At 37.8% G+C, this 22,272-nt stretch overlaps 1 pseudogene; it reads left to right on the top strand.

Moving 5' to 3' along the window:
* The first annotated feature begins 19,005 nt into the window (after positions 1-19,005).
* Positions 19,006-19,916, top strand: LOC106027285 (olfactory receptor 9G19-like; annotated as a pseudogene).
* Positions 19,917-22,272: the final 2,356 nt, after the last annotated feature.

Here is a 22,272-nt window from a genome sequence, read left to right as displayed (position 1 = left end):
TTTTTTTTTTTTTTATGCCTTGCAGAGTCCTCTAGGACAAAATGATAGAAGAAAAATGAGGAAAAGGTATGCAAAATAATCAGTGCCACCCAATATTTGTTTCCCCAAGTGAAAGAAGTCTGCCAAGAAAGCATTTTCTGAGTGCAACTCTCTGTCATTACATCAGGATGGATTGCGACAGTGAGTACACTGCCTGCTTAGTCCAGAAAGCAAAAAAATCTTTCAAATGCTACACAATTCACTATTCAAGAATGGGACACTTCCATTGCTTTGAACATAAGACAAAATGACTTGTATTTCCTTGGTATCATTGGTAAATGAATCAAATTACTGAAGACTAAGCACAGAGCCAGGCTTGTTATTAATACTAGAGGAATGAGTGACTCAATTGTGTTTCCTGCATAACACCAGCCGAGCAGAGTCTCTAGTTTAGCAGGTTGTAGGTGATCCTGAATAGCCTCTTTTCATGAAGATGACACATGGGCTTGGAATTCAACCTTGTCTATAGGTCACAGAGAAAATTGTGGAAATGAGTATTTATTCTATTATTATTAATATTAATTCTGACAGGACAAAAGATTGTAAAAGACTCACAGAATTAGCACATGAAAAACTGTTTCACAACATTATGAATTTCAAAAGGTAGGCTGTAAAACCATTCCATGTTTTAGTCCTGATGTTGACAGTTTATAGAGTTGTAACCTTTGTGGCACTTGGCTCTGGCACTTGCTCTGAAATTATGCTTTTAATCTACTTAAGGAAGTAACACTCAATTCCATAAGGGATTGCAGGAAACCTTACAGGAGACATTATATTTAACATACTCAGTTCAGTGTTACATAAAATATCTGATGTATGTCCATACTGAATTCACACAGTAATAAAGCAAAAGTATTGCTTTCTTGTAACTTCTAATAAAGGCAGCCATTTGGCATCTTGATTCTCTTTCATTATTTTATCAACTTATCTCCTCTTCCAGCCAGAACCACCTTCACACAGCACCTACTGTGTGGCCCACGGTGCCTCTCTGGCCCTTTATATCTGTTCTGCCTCCACTGAATAGTTTTGCTTAAGTGTGTCATTTTATTAACATTTTTGGTTTGATGTGCCTTTGAGAATAGTACAAAAATAAATCATATAACTTTCACCCTTAAAAATGCTTGTGTCTCAGCCTGGACCATACACAGAGACACAGACTCGGCATTTCCTTGTTGTGTGCCCTGATCTTCTGTATGAGGCAGAAATACCGAGTCTAGGTTCTAAATTTGTTAATCAGAACAACATAATCAAGTGGTTTATGGTAACCAGTTACCATGATCAGCTTCCTAACATGTACAAGATGAGAAGCAATTGTCTGTGCAAAGTATTAAGATGCTTGTGGCTTATTAGCAAGCTTATTCACTGCCTGAGATCTCCTAGGAAACTACCTATGCCTCCACTTTCTTAATGGCAACTGAAATATTTTATGCTTTTTTGGTATGTGTTGTCCCTTATACTAATAATATCTACATTTTCATCTTCTTCCCACAAGTACACTCGAGAGGGTAACAAGGTTTTGCTTTGGTTAGTGGGTCCTGCTTGTGAGTTGTTTGTTCTAAAATGTAGACTATTTTCTCCTTTTGATTTTATCAATGTTAATTTCTTTCTTTTCTTGGAGATAGTGTGATATTCTGTTGTATGTGATCTTTGTAATGTCAGAAATTAAAGTAGGAAGATGATAAACCTATTTCAGAAAAGACCCTTTATTTAGTATTCACCACATATTAGTAAGTAAAAGAATGTAGGTATGATTATCAAGACCAAATAAATTTTCTATCTTTAGCATCTGAATTAAGCCACTTGCCTAATATTTCCAATAAGATCATCTTCATAGAATTCACACCTGCCAGCCCAGAATCTTTTATGCCAGGTTCCAATTCCCAGAGTTACAGATGTCTGATGTCCCTTAGGAATATCACAGTTTGCAGAGGCATTAGCAGCATAGTTAAGCAAAATTGTGTTGACCAGATCAGGTGCTGTTCAGGGAGATTGAGAAGAGATTTTTGAGACTACTTCCCTTGCAAAAAAAGTAAACAACCATAAATTACATTCTCATTCTCTCCTGTGTAGAAGCTAAAGTAAAGGATGCATATGGAAACACTGTACATGCTCACTTTGTTCTCTGGTGTGTATCTGCATGTGGAAATACGTGTGTCTGTCCATACTGCTATTTCTATGACAAGGTGACTGTAAATTTACATCTCCAAATCCATCGCATATCCTCAAACACCTCCTTTTGCTGAAGAATGCTCAGCTGTCTGCAATGCTTCAGTGGGTTCCTTTGTTCTTTGTCTACTCACTGAGTTTATCTGTCAGTGTCCAGGAGGAGGGTGAGGACAGGTCCACCACAGTGAGGACCCGGATGGCTGCATCTCTATACATGGATCCCATGGCTCCCATTAGGTCACCTTCCTTCAGATGTCTCCCCCAAACCATAAATTCACCCACTCCTTTTACTCCTAGAGAAGAGATGGCAACTCAGAAGTTACTAGTCCTGGATAACTGTGGAGTTCTAAGCCAGCAGGTGGACACCCATTTTCTCAGAGCCCAGCCTGTTTGTGGCCCTTGCACCATTTGGGTGCAGTGGAACAGCTAGCCAGGTCTGGGGCACCTGTATCTGCCTCTCCATGTGTCTGGAGGACTGTGAAGTTCTAAGCAAGCAGGCATACACCACCAGTTCCAGAGGCCCGGCATCCTGAGGTAAGTGGCCTATGCACTTTCCTGTAGCCCAGCCTGTTCAGGACCCTGGAGCCTTCAAGGTGCAGTGGAACAGCTAGGCAGAACTGAGGGGCCTGCATCTGCCTCCCTGTTCTGGCCGTGTTTAGAGAACTGTGGAGTTCTAAACAAGGAGTCGGGTGCCCTCTTTCCCCAGAGCCCAGCCTGTTTGGGAACCTCGCCCTGTCTGGGTGCAGTGGAACAGCTAGGCAGGTTTGGGGCACCTGTATCTGCCTCCCCATGTGTCTGGAGGACTGTGGAGTACTAACCAAGCAGGCAAGCACCACCAGTTCCAGAGGCCCAGCATCCTGGCGTAAGTGCCCTGTGCACACCCCCCCCCCCCTTGAGCCCAGCTTGCTTGGGAACCTCGAGCCTTCTGGGTGCACTGGAACAGCTAGCTAGGTCTGTGGTGCCTGCATCCATATCCCTGTTCCAGCTTCACTTGGAGAACTGTGAAGTTCTAAGCAAGCAGGTGGGTGCCCACTTTCCCTGGATCCCAGCTTGTCTGGGACTGTGGAGTTCTAAGAAAGCAGGCCAGTGCTACTGGTTCCAGTGGCCTGGAGGCCTAGGGGAACTGGGTGCCAGAATCCCAGGAGCTGCGGGCATAGAAGTGGATTTCCAACAGACCCTGAGCAAGCTTTCAAATAACATTTGAACACAGAAATATAGGAAAATGACAAAACAAAAGAACAAATTACAATCTCCAACCTTGAGCCAATCCAAAGAAACCTTAGTAGCGATGTACATGGAAGAAAATATATGTCATACACCTCAAATATCAGATATAATAGCAACTAAAATAAACAAGCAACTCTGGGAAGCATTAAAGGAATTCAAAATAGAAATAATCTCCCAGGTAAAAGAAGAAATGACTTTAAAAAAAAAGAAAGAGATGCAGAACATATCTAAAGAAAACACAGTTAAAAATTTGGAGGAACTAAACAAAAAGATAGAATCCCTAGATTCTGTCTTTGGGCTTGACTTGCTCTTCTTTCTCTAGTTGTTTAAGTTGTAGCATCAGGTTATTTATTTGTATTCATTTTGTTTTCCTGATGTGGAAACTCGGTTCAAAAAATTTTCCTCTGAGGACCACTTTCATTGCATCCCACAGATTCCGGTAAGAATCCCTAGCAATATAAGACACAAACAGAATACATGAAGCAGATGCAAAGATATACATGAAATCAAATATTCCACTGAAAGCTGTAAATACCACCTCAATGAAAGTGAAGATAGAATTTCAGACCTTGAAGACAAAAATACAGCTAGTGAACAGGAAAGGAAAAATCTTTTAAAAATAACAAAGAATCAGGAAATAACAATTCAACAACTGCAAAATGACCCAAAGAAAAACAACATAATTTGATAGGGATTAATGAAAAAGGAGGGGATGACATAAAGAACGTCAAGAGGATATTTAGAGAAGTAATAGCTGAACATTTCCCAAACATCAGGATCAGTGAAGCATATAGAACCCCAAATAGTTATAACCAAAATAAAACTACAACCAGACATATAATAATCACCATCCCAGAAATCCAACACAAGAATAGATTGTTAAAAGCTTTCAGAGAGAAAAGACAGATCACTTAAAAAGGAAAGCCTATCAGAATCACAGCAGAATTCTCATCACAAACAATAAAGTAAAGAAGAGCCTTGAGTGAAGTATTACACTTCCTAAAGGAAAATGATTTTCAACCTAGACTGATGCACCCTGAAAAAATATAATTGAAAATTGATTTTTAAATAAGATACTTCCATGACAAACAACAGATGAAGAACTTCATGATCAGCAAGCGAACCCTGCAAAAAATATTGAACAATAGTTTAGATACACAAAGGGAAAAACCACTAAGCAAAACAGATAATTAAACAGAACACAAAGTTAAAAATGCAATAGCAAAAAGATAGCATGTCATCAATAAAGCAACATTAACAGTTATAACCATTAATGTAAATGGTCTCAATGTACCAATTAAAAGAAACAGATTGGCAGAATGGATCAAGAAACAAAATCCAAACATATGCTGTTTACAGGAAATCCATCTAACCCAAAAGGGTACTCACAGACTGAAAGTCAAAGGATGGCAAACAATACTTCACACAACAGGAATCCAAAAAAAGCAGGAGAAGCCATTCTGTTTGCAGACAATGTGAACTTTAAGTCAATACTGATCAGAAGAGACAAAGAACATCACGCCATACTCATTAGGGGAAAACCTTAGAGATAACTATCTTAAATATATATGTACCAAATTCCAGGGCACCCAGTTATATAAAACAAGCATTAACAGAAATGAAAAATGAAATTATCAGTAACACAATTGTAACAGGAGAACTTAACACACCATTGACACCAAGGGACAGATCATCCAGACAGAAAATCAGCAAAGAAATAACAGAACTGAATCACACCTATGAACAAATGGACTTTGTAGACATATACAGAGTGTTCCATCCAAAAACATGAGAATAAACATTCTTCTCAGCAGTACATGGGTCATTCTCTAAAATACACCATATATTAGTTCACAGAACATATTTAAATAAATGCAAAAGAGCTGAAATTACCCATTGCCTGTTATCAGATCATAGCACATTGAAATTAGAAATTATTGATAAAAGATATTGCAAAAATCTCACAAACATGTGGAAACTGAATAAGACACTCTTGAGTAATCAGTGGGTCACAGAAGAAATTAAAGAAGAAATTAAACAATACCTAGAAGAAAAACAAAATACAGATAAAAATTACTGGAATCTGTGGGATGCAATGAAAGCCATCCTCAGAGGAAAATTCATTGCACTGAGCTCACACATCAGAAAAACAGAATGAATACAAATAAATAACCTGATGCTACAACTCAAACAACTAGAGAAAGAAGAGCAAGTCAAGCCCAAAGCCAAAAGAAGAGAGGAAATTATAAAAATCAGAGCAGAAATCAATGCAACAAAGACTAAGAAAACAATCCAAAGAATCAATGAATCAAAGAGTTGGTTATTTGAAATAATAAATAAAATTGATAATCCCCTAACCAACCTTATTAAAAAAGGGAAGAAAAAGCTCAAATTCATCCAATAAGAAATGAAAAAGGTGAAATCACTACAGACTCTATAGAAATACAGATCATTAACAGCTATTTCGAAAATCTCTACTCTCAAAGATTTGATAACACAGGAGAAATAGTTTCCTGGAAACATATGAAGTACTAAAGCTTGGTCAAGAGGGTGTAAAACTGCTAAATAATCCAAACTCTATTAATGAAATTGAAAATGTAATTAAGTCCTTACCTACAAAGAAGAGCCCAGGCCCAGATGGATTCACTGCAGAATTTTACAAGAAATACAAACAACACTTAATGCCAACACTCCTCAAACTTTTCAGTGAAATTGAAAGGGAAGCAATCCTTCCTAAGTCATTCCAGGAAGCAAATATTACTCTAGTATCAAAACCGGAGAAAGACCCACTAAGAAAGAGAACTGTAGACCAGTCTCCCTAATGAACACAGATGCAAATATCCTCAATAAATTGGCAAATAGGATGCAGCAAATCATCAAGAAGATTATACACCATGACCAAGTGGGATTCATCCCAGGCATGCAGGGATGGTTCAACATACATAAATCAATAAATGTAATCCACAATATCAATAAAGCCAAATGTAAGAATCATATGATTATTTCAATTAATGCAGAAAAAAAGCTCTAGATAAGGTCCCAATTCATTCATGATAAGAACTTTACAGAAAATTGGAATGGATGGGGTTTATCTCAATATAATAAAGGTCATCTAAGGCAAACCAACAGCTAGTATCATACTAAATGGCCAAAAATTGAAGGCCTTTACTTTAAAATCAGGCACAAGACAAGGATGTCCTTTATCACCACTCCTATTGAATATAGCACTGGAGATACTAGCCTGAGCAATTAGACAAGAAGGAGAAATAAAAGGGGTAAAGATAAGAAAAGAAGAAGTTAAATTATCATTGTTTGCAGATGACATGATACTCTACATACAAGACCCCATAAACTCCATTGAAAGACTCTTAGATATAATAAATAAATTCAGTAATGTAGCTGGACACCAAATCAATACTCAAAAATCAATAGCATTCCTATACACTAACAAAAAAAATCACAGAAAGAGAAATAAAAAAGCCACAACCTTCACACTAGCAACCAAAAACATTAAGTATTAAGGAATTATTCTTACTAAAGAAGTGAAAGCTCAATATCGGGAAAATTATAATACACTGAAAAAAGAAGTTGAAAATGATCTCAGAAAATGGAAAGAAATCCCTTGCTCATTGATAGGAAGAATAAATATTGTGAAAATGACCATTCTCCCAAAACTCTTATACAGATTCAGTGCAGTCCCAATAAAAATACCATCAATATACCTGACAGATCTAAAGAAATCACTCCTCAAATTCATCTGGAATCAGAAGAGACCTAGAATAACAAAAATAGTTCTAAACAACAAAGACAAGGCAGGAGGCATAACGATCCCTGACTTGAAGTTATTCTACAAATCAACTGTAGTAAAATCAACATGGTACTGGAATCAAAACAGAGCCAAAGATCAATGGAATAGATTAGAAGAAACACCCACAACTACAAACACACTCAACCACCTTATCTTTGATAAAGGAGCCAAACAAGTTCACTGGAAAAACGACAGTTTCTTTAATAAGTAGTGTTGGAAAAACTGGCTCTCCATATGCTGAAAACTAAAACTAGACCCAAGCCTATCACCATGTACTAAATTAAAATCTAAATGGATTAAAGATCTGAATATTAAATCAGAAACACTAAATCTATTGGAAGACAAACTGGGCAGAAACTTTGAAGACATAGGGGTAGGTAGAGAAGTCATGAACTGTACTCAAACTGCATGAGAAATACTTCCCAGAATCAATAACTGGGACCACCTCTTATTAAAATGTTTTTGCATGTCCAGAAAAATCTCCAGCATAGTGAAAAGAAAACCCACAAACTGGGAAAAACATTTTAGTGAACTCTCCCTCAGACAAGGGACTTCTGTCTAGAGCAAATAAAAAATTTTTAAAAATCAGATCCCCAAAACTCAAAGAACCAATCGAAAAATGGGCATCTGAGATGAATACACATTTCTCAGATGAAGAAACACAAATGGTAAATAAACACATCAAAAATGTTCATCATCAGTAGTCATTAGAGAAATGCAAATAAAAAAACACACTGAGATTCCATCTCACTTCTGAAAGAATGGCCAAGATCAAGAAAACCACCAACAATAAATGCTGGAGAGGCTGTGGGGGAAAAGGAACTCTCCTGCACTGTTGGTGGGAGTGTAGACTGGTACAGCCTTTGTGGAGGTCAGTCTGGAGTTTCTCAAAAAGCTGGAATTGGAAGTTCCATTTGTTCCAGCTATTCCACTTGTAGGCATATTTCCAGAAGAACTGAAAGCATCATGCCACAGTGATATATGTGCACCTATGTTTATAGCACCGCAGTTTGTAATCGTCAGATCTTGGAAACAACCCAAATGTCCTTTAACTGAGGAATGAATAAAAAAGTTGCAGTATTTTTTATACAATTGAATACTACTCGGCTATTAAGAAAGATCACATTGAGATATTTATAAATCAATGGGGACAGCTTGAGACCACACACATAAGTGAAATGAAACAAATTTATATGTAGGAATAAGGAATAGTTTCCATAGTGTAAGAAATGATTCAAATATATACAATTATATGGTAATCATGATGCCCCATTAGGTGGCTTTGTAATCATAAAAATTTCACTCATTAATTGTAATGGTTTTATTCTGGACTGCTTGATATTATTGCCTGTGATAAAATGAACAGCTATACTGAAGAAATCAAGACATCATAATAGCTAGTGCTGATTTAATATCATCTTGTTTTGAAGTCCCAGCAAACTATGGCTCTTCTGTCTCCATTGGTTTTATCATGTTTTATCTTATTGAATTTCATTATGAGAGTATAAACAAAATATTTATAGGCAAAGAGATAATATAGAAACAATTGTTTGTTTTCCATTAGCTGGTTCTAAATACCCTGTAATACTTTCATCGACTTGAATGGTTTCACACTGTCTTGATATGTTTGATGCTGTAGTATACAAAGATATATTCAAATATTTCAAAGAGACACTATGGTAACTACTATTAAGTCGGGTTATTTGGTGGTGAAGCACTAGGTTGCTGGAATTGTCATGCTTTGACCTTTATTGTTACGTTGTTATGTCCTCTTTTATCTCAATCTTCCCCTTATTTATTAAAAATATTTACTTATTTATTTTTATATTTAATTATGGGAAAAATAAAAAATTAACATGATATATTATAGTAACTTTTTGATTTCCTGTTAACTTGATTTGAAGCCCTGTATTACTCCCACTATCTTGTTTTGACTGACTAGACTCTGTTCCATTTTGTTTGACATTATCAAGTTTGAGCGTATAGGCAACTAGTTTGAAGGCAGTAAGATTCACTATGATGCCCATTCTGGTTTGATAATTATCTTCTTTTGAAGTCCTGTAATGTTTACAATGTTTAGGTTTTATTGGTCTTGTTCTGTACTGTTTTGTTCAATTTTATTATACCCAGTGATATTTTAAGCAATTCTTTTTAAGGAAGCAAGAGGCATTATGGTAACTGTTGTTGATGACCTTGTATTCTGTTTTTACATCATGTACTATGTCTATCCTTTGTTTTGACTGACTGCTTTGTTTTGTCATATTTGGCTTTATTCTCCTCCAAAAAAAAGTAATAAGAGTTATGGGAGTTACAAAACCCAAAATGTGTAAATTTTGTTGTAAAAAAGAGAAAAAAAGTGCTTTAAAAGATACAACTGTAAATGTAGTTAGTTGTGTTAAGACAAGTGACCATATTACTGAGTTTTTTGTTGGATCATTGAACACAACTGTTTGCAGTCTCACTGTTTGAATGTCCACTTTGTATGCTTTAATCCTGTAACTTGAACAACTTTTTCTAAGCTGACAATATGTAACCTATTAATTAGTGATTTCTTATCATTTTATTGTAACTATATTACTTGCATTCTTTTTTCCTTTAAATAAAAAATAAAAAAATTAAAAAGAAGTTACTAGTCCTTGGATTGTCATGCAGCTCTTGGGAATTCACTTCACATTCCTTTGTAACAGTCGCTGTACTTCATCCCACTCCTGTGAGTGAGTTTGGCTGTCGTAGGTACTGTCAGGTCCCTGATTCACAAGGGCCCTAGGCTGAAGGAAAATAACTCTCAAATGGAGCTAGATTGTTAATAATTTAAGGAACAGATGGAGAAATTCACAGCAAGGTGCAATGTGACTTAGGAAATACAGTGACATCAAATTTTCCAGAATAATCATTATAGCATCATAATAGGAAGCACTGGCAGAAGGTTTTGAGAGACCAATGAGCTGTGCTAACAGCTCATGCATGCAGGGTATAAATATCATGCATTGAGTGGATTCTGCTGAAATGTAATCCCATTGCTCATCAACTGAAGACTCCAGTGAGCTACCCTAATATTCTCTATTTCCTGGGGTCCCTGAGCATGAAAAGTCATAACAGAGTGCTGTGACCTAATTCCTGGCATTCCGCCCAAACAAACACTTTAATTTGGAATGTATAAACTGAATATCTGAAATTTGAAAGTTAGTCATCTGGAATGTCCCAAAGCATGAAGCTTTGCTAGTGGTCAGATAAGTGTAACATCCGAAAAGGTGTGAGGTCCTTAAGCTTGAGAGGAGACATTTGGGAAGGGAAGGGCAAGAGTGAGAATTTTGAGTTTCAAATTCTCTAAAGCATTTTTTTTCAGAAACACATACTTTCATCCCATTGTCTTAGGGAACATTAATTCCTCTGAGAGAACACATTTCCTTCAATGCATCTGGGATCTTTCTGTTCTCAGACTGATGCTGTTCTCCCCAGTGCCCATCCCTGACCCCATCTCTCCATGTCCTTTCTCTGTTACAGCAAAACTTCAGAATCATCCTGCTGAAATGACACCATCCATCTGGTAATATTTACAAAACTCAAACTTAAAATTGGCAAAAATCTTTAGGGAAGAAAGAATAGATTCTTAGACTAAGAACCATGAAGTAGCAGATATCTTGTACACACACTTACTGTTCTTTGTGCATTCACAAAGTATTTAGAATGTATTTCATCATCTTGAATTCCTGAAAAAACTAACAATTTTCCAAGCTCGTGAACAGAATATTGAACTGGAAAAAGCCACAGGCATTGCTGCCAAATGCCACGCCAATCAGGCGTATAGCTGAGGCAGTGCCTGAGATTCAGGACGGAGAGGTACTGCAGTAGGTGAAGGGAACAACAGGATCTACTGCTGCTACCATCACCCCTCCACTCCTCATCTTGCTCATCCCAGGGCTCGGAAGGTAGCAATTTCACTATAGGATCAAGAGACGACACCATCAGGTGTCATCAGCATCCTTGTAATGTACTGGAGTGGCTACTTTATAGACAAAGGAAACATATGACAGACAAGTAAGAGGACAGGACCCACATACACCTCAACATCTAGGTGATGCTATACATTTTGTTGGAGAAATATCTGTGGCCATTTGTCCTGAAATGGGATAGAGATGGAAAGCAACAAAGGCCACCATATTTCATGTAACAAAGAAAGTTTCATTTGCACTTGGATGAAAATAAGTCATGAGGTCCTAATGTGCAAAACAATCTCATGTAACTGTCTGACCTAAGGAGTATTACAACCTCTTAAACCAAAGTTGAGTAGGAAGCCAGGATCTCTTTTCTCTTGCAACGACATAGATGTTTTGTCTGATGAAACCGTTGCAAATTGAATTACACCTGTGTATTTCCTTCTTGGAAGGTGCAGACTAACAAAACCACCAGATCAGTATCCTTTATCGACCTGTGAAGCCCATGGTTTAATTTGCTAGGTATGAAACAAGGCCTAGGATGTATCGATCAAACTTGATGCTTTTGATCTACCATATGAGCAGCATGGCGTTACGTGACGATATGAAGTTTACATGTCACTCTGATTATAACAGAACTCAGATGTAGTTTTATAACTGCTGCAGACTCAAATACAATCATACCTTAGTTCACCAACACTTTTGTCTACAGACAATTATGCTCAAAAACTTGAGCATTTAGCAAAATTTTCCCTCCATTTGCAAAGTGCATCTGATGACTAAGACAACCATGGCCATCTTCCCCACAGGAAGAGGAACACAGTCAACTTTCCCTAAATTGAAAAACTAGTTAATTTTGTCAGTCAAGTTACCTATGTGGCGAGGTCCTCCCAGATAATTAATGAAGCAAGAGAAATACCTAAATCCTATGCAGGTTCACCTCTGTAGATCTTTTGGATAATTCCTAGTTTTATTTCAGTTACCACCTTTACAGCAAAGCACCCTTAAAATCCAATCCATACATGAGAGGTACCAACAATTAGCTTTTTTGTGTTTTTGTTTTTTGAGTCAGGCTCTTGTTATACAGCACAGCCTGGACTTGAACTCATGGTCATTGTCCTTCCTCAGCCTCTGGTTTTGCAATGCCAGGTGTGCACCCCTAACCTGGCTGACATTTACGGAGGTGGCAGTGTGGAGCAGGGCGTAGAGTTCTGGGAATATTGATATTGGCCTAAGTGTTTTCCCTAGTGCACTGCTTAGAAAACTTTTATCCAAGAGAAGGTCAGTTGCCTGAGTGTGAGGCTGTTGGGCAGGAGAAACAGGACCTGCACACAGGGGTTTTGTTTTTTGCCCGACCTTGTAACCTGCTGTCTCTGCTCCATGTAGTATAGTCCTAGCTCTGCCTACATTAGTCCATTAGCTGGCCCTGTAATCATGATCAACATGGAGCATTTCATTTGCTGTCACCTCTTTGTAATCCTTAGAAACAAATCCAGTGCAGAACTTCCCCCATAGCATTCCTCCAGGGCTAGTGATGAGAAACTCTGCCTATTTCTCCAAATGTTCTTTTGCATAGGATAGTGACTGTTTTTGAAGCAAAAGATCCTCTTGGTTTTGTAGACAATGATCATCATGGGTGGTATAATCATGCTACAACCAAATGTTCTTTCAGAACCTTGCTTTTTGCCTGTCTCATAGCCATGACATCACTGGTGTTGATTAAATAACAAGACAGCATGCATCACTACTGACCTGTGCCCTATTTCCCTGGAGACCCTTGTATATTCACTTTTTTTTTCTACTGGGTATCAAACTCATGATCTTGGGCTTTCTAGGCAGGTGCTTACGCCACTAAACTAAATTCACAGCCTTGCACATTCTTACAAAGTCTGACTCAATGATTCCCATCCAGTGATGGGAGTGATTCTAAGGCTACTCCTGATCCCAATGACTCAGTGAGAGCTGTATCCAGAAACAAGTGTCACAGTCAACCTGGAGACTACATAAAGGGACTGCTTACAATGATGTGAACTACATATGGGAATACTGCAAAGGCAGTGTTTCTGAATGAACAATTAACAGGAAAAGCTGGCAGGAGTTTGATTCTCTGGTGAGATCCACTGAATGAAAACATTAACATTGATAGTGATACAAGGATGAAGGTGTCTTTCTATGTTCCTGTAGGTGGTGAGCCAGGGCATGATAATTCAAATCTTGGTCTCTTTTCTCCTTTATCTTTTCACTCATATTGACAAATGTATTTGGTGTGTTTCCTACAAGTCAGTCTCTTATGATAGAGAGCAACATGGGAATGATGGCCATCAACCTAGAGGAAATGAAGGTTCCAGTCCTTTTGGTTATGTCTCAAATTATGTGCTTACCAATATTCTTGTGTTTATATGTATATGTATATGTATATGTATATGTATATGTATATGTATATGTATATGTATATGCTTCTGTAGTATGTAGTAATGTATATGTATATGTACATATGTATATGCTTATGTAGTATGTAGTAATGAGTAAACATATGCAGTTATACTAACCTTTTATCTGGATTCAATAAAACAGTTTAGAATGAGAAGGATTAGTGACCATGTCCATCACTCACTGGTCTGTAAGTCTCTAAATCAGCCTTTCTGTGTCTTCCTGAATGAATGTGTCCTGACAGCTATGCATAGTTCTGCTAATTGCCTTGTTGACTATTACCTCAAGGTGCAAAATCATGAGGAATTCTGTAAGTGAAAACACTTGGGATATAAAACTGTTATAAAGATAATAAAACTAGCTGATTTGATTCTTGATATATCAGAATGAGATGTTCCTCACATATTTGCTAAGTTGTGTGATTCAGATATTATTCTAGAAATTTTATTTTCACAATGACTCAATAGCTATTTACATATAATTGCACATAGGAGCTACAAAGCCTCAATTCCACAGTGCTCTTTCATTTTATGACAGTTTCTGGAACCTCTGGGAACAGAAAGGTGGTATAAATTTACCTTGCCCTCATAGTGTGAGAGAACAATTTATTTTAAGGCAATGGTCAGAACATCAGTCTCTCCTTGAATCAAAATTGAAAACAGCCACCTTGGGGCTGGGGATTTAGCTCAGCGGCATAAGTGCCTGCCTTCCAAGCAGGCAGTCGCGAGTTCGATCCCCGGTACCGATAAAAAAAAGAAAAAGACAAAAAAAAAAAAAAAAATTGAAAACAGCCACCTTGGAGAACCACTGATTTGGGAAGTCAGCTTTTGTAAATATCTCAAGAGCTCTAGAGAGTGATCACAGTGATTCCATCCTCATATACCAATATAAGTCATTTGAAGTTTAAATGCTTTTATTTATTTTTCCTTGAAAGATATGAAGCTATAGAACAGTGTAAAAAATCTATGCAGTTCTCCATGGACTATCAGATTGCCATAACTCTGGTCCAGAAGGGAGCTCCTTTGTTAAGCAAAACTAGACCTGTGACCATAAAGTCACTGATTAGGAGTGGGCAGAATCACTGGTAAAAATATTTGAGCTATTTTGTTATGTGTTCGTGTTGTGGATCTGAAAATTTTCTACCATGGAAAACTAGAGAGCTATGGTTCTCAAGGCACTAGGGCAAAAAGCTTTATAATTATTTTGAAAGCAACGTGATGTTAGACAGAAACACAGAAGTCAAGAGAAGGTAGGATTTGGGCAGGATTATGGTTAATTTAGAGACAGTAAAAATCTTGATTAGGCCAAAGGACTGTAGGACTGGATAGCAGATGAAAATGGTAGTGGGAAAAAGAGGTGATGACCACATAATATATATCTACTACTGTTTGTCAACCATTTCTTCAATATCTTTAAATACAATGTGTCTATGAAATGTATGCATAATCTAATTAAGAAATGTACTCTTACAGTTGAGAGTTTTATTACATTACAGCAAAGAAATGATTTCCTAAGAAGACTAAGTAAGTTTTAAGCTATGAGCCATCTAGAGAGTCAGGATGAGAATTTTGCTCAGGCCTGTCTGAACCCATGTGGCTTGCTGACCAATAGGCACTGCCTCCAAAGTTACTGAAAAACTTCCAAGTACTTGTGTATGTCCACACACTAGTTCATCCAATCATCAGACCCAGGTGAAGGAGGACTCCAGTCATCTTGCTAACAACAGGAAATAGTGAAAAGTGTCTCACTGTTCCGGCACAGTTTACATTGAAGACTTTGGGCTGCTTGAAAGAGAGGAGCTTCCCTGTACTAGGCATTCTCAGTTCCACTGTTCTGGTGATGAAGTCTGGTGCTAAGATTCAGTAATATGTCAGATGGTGCTCTCATTCTCTGAATAAAACATTGCTCATTTACCAATAAATTTCCTTGTATTGAGCTGTAGATTAGATTAATTTTACTATTTACAGCAGACCCATCTGCCAGTGATGGTTATTACACTTGCTTTACTTGTGAGACAATTGAGCCTTAATGGAACTGAGCAGTGAATATCAAACTGAGGCTGAGGCTGAGGCTGATGAGCAGGAAGACAAGGCTTGGATCCAGGTTATCAGCCTTATGAGTTGGAAGTCCTGTGGGAAGGATGATGTTCAGTTTCACCACAGTCTGAGGGTGACTGCCCTGTAGAAGTCTGCTGTAGAAGACTTGGTTCTCACAAGTGTGCAGCATGAAAGAATTTCATGTTCATATTTGCTCTCTGACAAATAGACTCTGTATTTTAAACTCTATTTTTTGAGTGTTTGTTTGCTTTATATATGATTGCACTCATCATACATGCTTGTAACTCATCTTAAATTTTGCAACTCTTTCTCTCTTTGCCCTCCTCTTTCTCTCCATCTTTTGTTTCCTCCCCTTTTGCAAAAGATCAGGCTTGCTCTCTCCTATTATAAAAAGTACATTTTTCTGTGTCTCAGTTGGCTAGATTGTGGATTGTGCCTATTCTTCTCTAGAATACTTTTGTGTTTGTGGAGATGGTGGTGGTATGTTTAATTGTTTTTCAACAGGATACTTAGTAACTTCTATATATGTCAGAAATGTAGGTTAAAAAGCAGTTCTTCTAGAGTTAACTGTCATCCTTAGCACTTGTGTGAGTGATCATGGCTTCTTGATTATTAATATGCTTTGTCCATTCTCTCACTCAGCAAACCATGTTATCTCTTGGAGCAGACATAGTTTTGAGAACCAGCAATGACTGTGACAAAGCAATCCACAAAGGTCCCTTCTTCCGCTGGCCTCCTCCTGGATGGGAGCAGAAGACAAACTGCAGGATCAAGCCAGTTCCATGGTGGGGCATTTGAGGTATGCTCCAGAGAAGAATAAAGCAGGACTGGGGGAAGCACTCGGGGCAAGGGGAGAGGCCCAGCTTTGAAGACGTGTAAGGAGTAGACCTCACTAAACTGAAGACTTATGTTTGAGGAACTCACAAAATTAAAAAAAAAAATTCTAAGCAGAATGAACAGTTGGTGAAAATATCCAGGTTTGCATGCTCTGGATGCTGTAAAGGAGGCAAGGATTGTGGGTAAAAGAGTGTGCTAAGTACAGGTGGAGTCGCACCTATATGCTGCAAAGTAGGCCCCAGAGTGCCCGAGGTGCAGGTGCAGAGCCCTGTCATTCCTACATAAGGCAGCTACTTTTGAGCCTCCTTCACCATGGGTGGTTGATAGGTTATCAACCTTTGCTACTACAGGCCAATAGGCCAAGAGGGCAGGGCACTCACATTATTTGTCTCTCCTCTTCCAGAGGAGAGTAGCAGTAAGCACTATTTAAAAGTAAGAAGATGGGGCTGGGGATTTAGCTCAGCGGCATAAGCACCTGCCTTGCAAGCAGGCAGTCATGAATTCAATCCCTGGTACCAATAAAAACAAAAAAGACAAAAAAAATAAAAATAGGAAGATTTGTGTTGTGGCCAAGGAGGCTAAGGTTGAGGCAGTTGTTGTAGGAAGTACTCAGGCTGCACTCAGAGGTCTGAACCAGGAGGCTGGGGTTAGGGCAAGAGGTAAGAGAGAAGAGTTCCTGGACTTACTGTAGCTTCAGCATAAGAGCAGGGCAGATAGGCTGGAAGAAGTTTTGACCACACAGTCAGAGTTCTCCATACAGCTTCTGGGTGTAGGAGCAATCTCCACCTCTCAGACACCTGTCCTGGGGTGATTTAACTGGGCAATGTGTGTTGATGTGGGTATGTTAACAGTGGTGCTTTCAACATGGGCTTTAGGCTGACTGGGCTGTGCAGGTGCTTTCTTATTTGCTGACTTTTATATACTGGGATTAGATAGCGCTGGCAAGGGTGGGTGAGGATGAGTCAGGACTTCAAGATATTTAACTGTTGTAAGTTATGGAAAATTTATTAAAATATGGTTTAGTACAATTTTAGGATGTGTTATAAATATGGCATAAAAATCTCATGTGAGCTCATATAATATTGTTTCTGCTGTTCCACACATATGCTCTCACACCACAACCAGCTGCCAAGTTTCTGACTGTCCATCCATCCTCCAACCCGTTTACTTATATTTGCATTGATATTGATTTTCTGGGTCAGTGATTCCCTCTCTATGCAGCAACTGTCCACTCATTCTTCAAGTGCAGAGGCTTTTCTTCTTCTGTGAAAAGCCTGTCAAGACACAAAAACATAACACACACATGCTTGTGCACATGCACACACACACACACACACACACACACACACACACACACACACACACAGAGTTGTCCTTAGTGGGGTTATCTATTTGGCCTGTTTCAGCTATGTGATATTATATTTGAATTCATCAAAACCTATTGCACTAACTTATTTACAAAATTTGGTTTTTCCTAGTACAAGACACGCTCCTTGCCATCACATAACTCTCCTTTCTTCTCCCATTTTCTTTGTGCCCAGTGGATTTTCCTGAAATTTGCAATTACAGATAGATATTCAGGTTTGGGGACAGCTGGGGAGCACTGGTTGATGGAGTACTGATCACTTATTCTCACCCTTAGCTGTGTGACTTTGAGCAGGCATTTCTTGGGCAATCATTTCCACATATAAGAAACATCTGTGAAATGGTAATAATCACATTTGCCTCATGACATTACTGTGGAAATTTGAAGGAAGACTTTACAGCATGAGGCAGAAGTGCTTGGTGAATAATAAATGCTTACTGAGTCGTTTGAGTGCAAATCATTAACAAGTTGTATTTTAACAGAATGAGACCTGGAAAATGTCCAACTAGATAAAATTATTATTTTAATCAATATCATACCTTTCTTATAACTTCAGATTTGGTTAGTACATTGATTCAGGATAAAAGTGCACTTTCTTTTGGCAAAATGTGGAGAAGTCAGGATAAGTGAGATCTATCTCTAAAGTGATAAAACCACAGTAGGATAGATATACAAAGATTGTGCCTCATGAAGGTTCCCTCAATAATAAGGAAAGTGATACATTTTAGGAATCTCTTTGCATTGTGTTCAACTGCTACCTGTATTTCTGTGTTTTATTTGGGGAAAAAAGTAGCTTTGGATCTATTCTCTAGGTATAATGGTAACCAAAATATATCATGCAGTTGTTAGATAATTCAACAAAAGTTATTTTGCTGAGTGTGTTTTCTTTCAGTGTATTTATAAAACCAATTATACAGGCATACATTCTATGGAATAAATACTTATTATATATATAGTGGCATCACTGATATCTTTTGATAATTTGTTTTTTGAATAGAGCTAAATTCTCTTAAATGAATGAACATTTTGGTTAGTTGCTATTTGTGAGACTTTCAATTTTCATCATAGTTTCTGTTTATGTAGCACAATGATTGAAGAAGAATTCTCATTTTCTTTCCTGTAAGTGTGATGCTGAGAACCATGGAGTGGACCAATCACAAGGTGACCTATTTCATTCTGTTGGGCTTCAGTGCACACACTGGGATGCAGGTGGTCCTTGTTTGTGGTGTTCCTGGCTGTGTATGTTTCTTCTCTTCTGGGAAACCTCAACCTAGTGTGCTGATCTGTAGTGATGCCTGGCTCCACACACCCATGTGCTTTTTCATTGGAAATCTGTCTTTTCTGGATCTCTGCTTGCTCTCTCTCTGCACCTCAAAGGTCCTGGCGATCTGTATCTCTGAAGACAAAAGCATTTCTTTTGTGGCTGTGTGACCTAGTTATTATTCTCCACTGGTTTAGATTACACTAAGTGCCACCTGTTGGTCTCAATGGCCTATGACCTCTACATGGCCATCTCCAAGCCTCTACTTTATGCCCAGGCCATGCCAATGAATCTGTGTATGTTCTTTGTGGCAGACTCCTATGGGGAAGGCTTTCTTAACTCCTACATCATCACCAAGGACACTTTTACCTTGACCTTCTGCAGTGACAATGTCCTAGATGACTTTTTCAGTGATGTCCCATCCTTGATGAAGATAGCCTGTGAGTAAAAGAAGAGCTTCCAGGCTGTGTTGTTCTTTCTTCTGGCCTCCAATGTCATCACCCCCAACCTGATCATCCTGGCCTCCATCAGTAGCCCTGATCTTCATCACTGCTGCCATCTTGAGGATCGACTCCACTAGGGACCCCTGAAGGCCTTCTCCATGTGCACTTCCCACCTCGTCTCTGTCACCCCGTACTACATCTATGCTCGTCCATGGCCTAGCTATTCTTTGGACAGGGACAAAATCGTTTCTATGTTTTATACGGTGGTGTTCCTTATCTACAGTTTGCGGAACAAGGATGTGAAAGAGTCCTTCAATAAACTACTTAAGTACGTCCAAACCACCTAGATCTACAGAAAAGCAAAACAAGCTTTAGTTTCTAATTTACTTGTCAACCAGTGCTGCTGTCTTCCTACATCATGATCTTGGATACTTGTAATGTAAATTATGGTGTTTTTACATGTAACGTACGACAGCTCAAGAGACCTAACGTTGCAACATTAGAGTAGAATAGAAGAGAAATATTGAATGCAAGTATATACATTTGGATTGAATTCTTTATTCTGGGTTTAAAATAGATGCAAATATACTTTTTCATATCATTCTTTTGAAAAAAATGCCTATCGATTCAAGTGCCCATTTATACTCATGGAGATATTTGGTGTGCTTTTGAGTTCCACATAGATCCAGATACATCTGTCTGTCTGGAGGAGTTGGGAATTTTTTGTAGTATTTTGTAGACTCTTGTTACTATGGTTTCCTTTGCTTTGCAAGACCTCTTTAATTTGATGAAGTCACATTGGTTGCTTGTTTTTATTGCTTCCCATACTTTCACATTCTTATTCAGGAACTCTTCACCTGGAATTATAACTTCAAGTGTTTCTCTTGTTTTCTTCTAGTAGTGTTAAAGTTTCACACAGCAGCAATAACAAAATCTGTAAGCCCCAAAACCTATTTCTCTTTTTATGGAGTTATTGGTGTATTGACTCACACCCCTAAGAAAGTTGATTGATTCATATATTATTTTCTAAAATTAAAAGTAAAGTAAAATTTTTCTATGATTAATAAGTGACATCGTTTTCTATTTTCAAATGGAATACCTTAAGCAATTTTGTCTGTATATTCCTCACTAGAAACAGTACAAATATTGGCAGGCACCCATAACTTCATATCAGTGAAAGCCAGAAGGACTTATTCATCTAATCTGTATGTTTCCTATATGTGTTCCTCCACTGAGGAATAAATGAACCACAATCATAGAGATATTATTTTTGGATTTATGGCATATTTATTTTATGAGTGAAATTTCAGTGAGTTCCATATTCAGGTTTTGAAATTTGTAGCATGAAAATACTTTTATTAAAATAGAAAGCAATTATAGTAAAGAAAACTGAGGAATAAAATAAAACAGCAAATTTAAAAATTAGCATTCTGATGCTCTGTTAAGACTAAAGGTGCTCACCCAGAGCACCACACAGCCCATTAGACTCAGGCTTGACTGACCACACCAGCTGAAACTTAGAGACAGTCAATACAGCTCAGTCTGAGCACATCTATCTTGACTGTCTGTGCTGCCTGACATGCACTATATTTTTGAGCCCTTTCCAATAAACATACGCCAGTCAAGGGACTGCTGAGTTTCAAACACCTCAGCCTCAGCTTTCTCCTTATTTTTGCCCAGGTTATTACAAACAACTCCTCTGCCTAACCTGCATGGAAAAAACCTGCAGCAACACAGGACTTGATTCATTTTAATATTATATGAGTACCTGCTACCAAATTTTTTACTACCTGCCTAAAAAATGAATATAGGTTTCTGTTTGACTCTCCATCAGACTTGATGATTTGAACTTGAGCCCACTAGCCCTCTTCCATTTGGTTTGATATCAGATTTCCACAAAAACATTAGAGAAAACTGACAATTATATATACAGATTATTTGTAATTATTAATACAGTAGAAGAGTAAATATGATACATTTAATGATGTTTTATAATTCACAGCAAGAAAAATGTTAATAAACTGTATCTTTATAAAGCATAAATATATTCCTGTGCATCAGTGGCAGTGAAAGGGAAATAATTTATAGTAATCTATGAGATGGTCAAGTAGATTGAGGAAATGCAGGCATTCCACAGACAGCAGGACAGCTGAATGTCACACTGGGGATCATGCATGTTTGTCTGGAAAATGGAACAATATGTCCAATTTGTACCCATCATACACATTGCTCAGTAGAGATGGAGCTTACCAGTGTAAGCCTCAGATCCTTGCATAGAAGAATGTTCAAAAAAGAAAGAAAGAAAGACAGAGACAGACAGAAAGAAAGAAAGAAAGAAAGAAAGAAAGAAAGAAAGAAAGAAAGAAAGAAAATTACTCATGACAACTCTGCCTTTCATAGTGTGAAAGTTAATTTCCACTAATGGTAAAAAAAAAAAAAAAAAAAAAAAAAAAAAAAACATGTGCTGAAAAATCCTTTTTAAATGTTGTCGAGTCCACTAGTGTAACTATATCATATTACAATGGCAGAAAGCTGCTTCTTTCAAGTTAGCTTAGTGGCACTACAAAATAGATTTTAAGATAAAAGTATTGGTTTCAAAAAATCAAAATGATATAACAAATTCATGATTAAAATATCTCAGTGTAATAAGCTCTAAAGGGTTTTAGAATGACCACATAAACACCCGCTTAATGGCTTCTTCTC

Source organism: Cavia porcellus, unplaced genomic scaffold (assembly GCF_034190915.1).
Source record: "Cavia porcellus strain 051 isolate PalLab524CR breed Dunkin Hartley unplaced genomic scaffold, mCavPor4.1 scaffold_14, whole genome shotgun sequence".
NCBI classification, from domain to species: domain Eukaryota; kingdom Metazoa; phylum Chordata; class Mammalia; order Rodentia; family Caviidae; genus Cavia; species Cavia porcellus.
The sequence above is the reverse complement of the archived record's forward strand: the minus strand, read 5'-3'. Positions and strand labels throughout refer to the sequence as shown.